Source organism: Idiotropiscis lumnitzeri, unplaced genomic scaffold, assembly GCF_059441095.1.
Source record: "Idiotropiscis lumnitzeri isolate Australia: NSW breed Sydney's pygmy pipehorse unplaced genomic scaffold, RoL_Ilum_1.0 HiC_scaffold_41, whole genome shotgun sequence".
Taxonomy (NCBI): Eukaryota; Metazoa; Chordata; class Actinopteri; order Syngnathiformes; family Syngnathidae; genus Idiotropiscis; species Idiotropiscis lumnitzeri.
This window is the reverse complement of record NW_028283579.1, coordinates 771,972-773,701: the sequence shown is the minus strand read 5'-3', so window position 1 is coordinate 773,701 and position 1,730 is coordinate 771,972.

Here is a 1,730-nt window from a genome sequence, read left to right as displayed (position 1 = left end):
GTATATATATATATATATATATATATATATATATTTATTCTATATATTGTATTTTCTTTTAAGCATTTTTGAAGGTGCGCCGCTACTTCGCGGATTTTCAGTTTCCGCGGGTGGTCTCGGTCCCCATTAACCGCGATAACCGAGGGTTCACTGTACTCCATAAAATTTACAAAAAGCGAGGTGAAACACTCAACCAGGGCTGCTTTTTTGAACATTTCTCGAGGGCCATGGCGAGCCATTTCAAAAAAGCTGCACAACTAACGTATAAAATATTGATAAATTTGCTCTGCCTGATGTGTGTCTCAAGTTTCACGAGTTGTCGTTCATATTTAGAACCTCATAATCAGCGTTGTTTTATTGCCAAAAAGTGCAATGCCACTCCCACAACTTTTCACGAAAAAGGATGAATTTCGTATTGTGACATCCTCATGGCCGAAACAGTCCTCCGAGCATATATGAGGGCGACCTTGTTGAGTTGCACGGACAAAAACATCCAAGAAAATAACTTGTATTAGCTTTTACCAGTTGGTGGCGCTACTACTACGATGAAAAATAAGTTGGTAGATGTCTTCAGGGCTGAAGTATCCTCAAATGTGTACAACTTCGAGAAGATAGGATCATCTGAGTCATGTTGCCGGAGCTTTTGTTGCCACAAAGTACAATCGGACTTTTCAGCACCGTAATTGCCACGCCTTTTGCCAAAACGTCACAAAACTCGGCAGAGAGTAAGATCATTGTCTTGAGTCTTTTCTGACTAATTTTCAGTCGGATTCGTCAAAAGGGCACCGTGCAGTACGTGAAAATTAAAATAAAAACAAATTTTTGATTCCACTTGGCGGCGCTGTGTGTATAACAAAATAATAACATTAAGATGTCTTCAGGTCGGGACATTTTATTTACAGGTGAATGTTTGGATTTTTAGGAGCATGTGCAGGGGAGTTATTAAGCATTCATTTATTTGTATTAGGTTCATTTTGTCTTCTTATTATTGATATTTGACAGATTCATTAAAAGCAGACAATTATGTTTTCGGTAAAATTTTTTACCTGACATGTTTCGGCGAGTCTTTCGCCTTCTTCAGAGTGTCGCATGATGGTGTCTTGAGACCCGTCTTTATCAGCTGATGTTCCATGAGGGTGTGACTTACCTGTCAAAAAAATGAAAAATCAGAGCAGTAAAAGAACAAGCACAACATGAACATTACAAATCAGCAATCACTGACCACTGCAAAAGGGAAAACCACATCATGGACCGGGAGAAGGGCAGGGTCATCGGCACCGAAGAGAACAAACAACAGCGCTGGATCAGAGAGGCCATTGAGATCTGCAAGCGAGGCATAAAAACCATGAACAGAGACAAGGGAGCCTTCATCCTCTCTACCACCTGGAGCAGCATCTTGGCGGAGTTAACGGACAGCGGGGGGCGTGACTTGCCTTCATTCTTGTGACAGGTAAGTCACGCCCTCATGGAACATCAGCTGATAAAGACGGGCCACAAGACACCATCATGTGACACTCTGAAGAAGGCGAAAGACTTTCGTATTGTGACATCCTCAAGGCCTAAACACTCATCCGAGCAAATATAAGGTAGATTTTGTTAACCTGCCCGGAGAAAAACATCAACGAAAATAATTTGTATTTGTTTTAACCAGTTGGTGGCGCTACCACTGCGATCAAAAATAAGTTGGCAGCCGTCTTCAGGGCCTGAATATCCTCAAATGTGAAAAATTT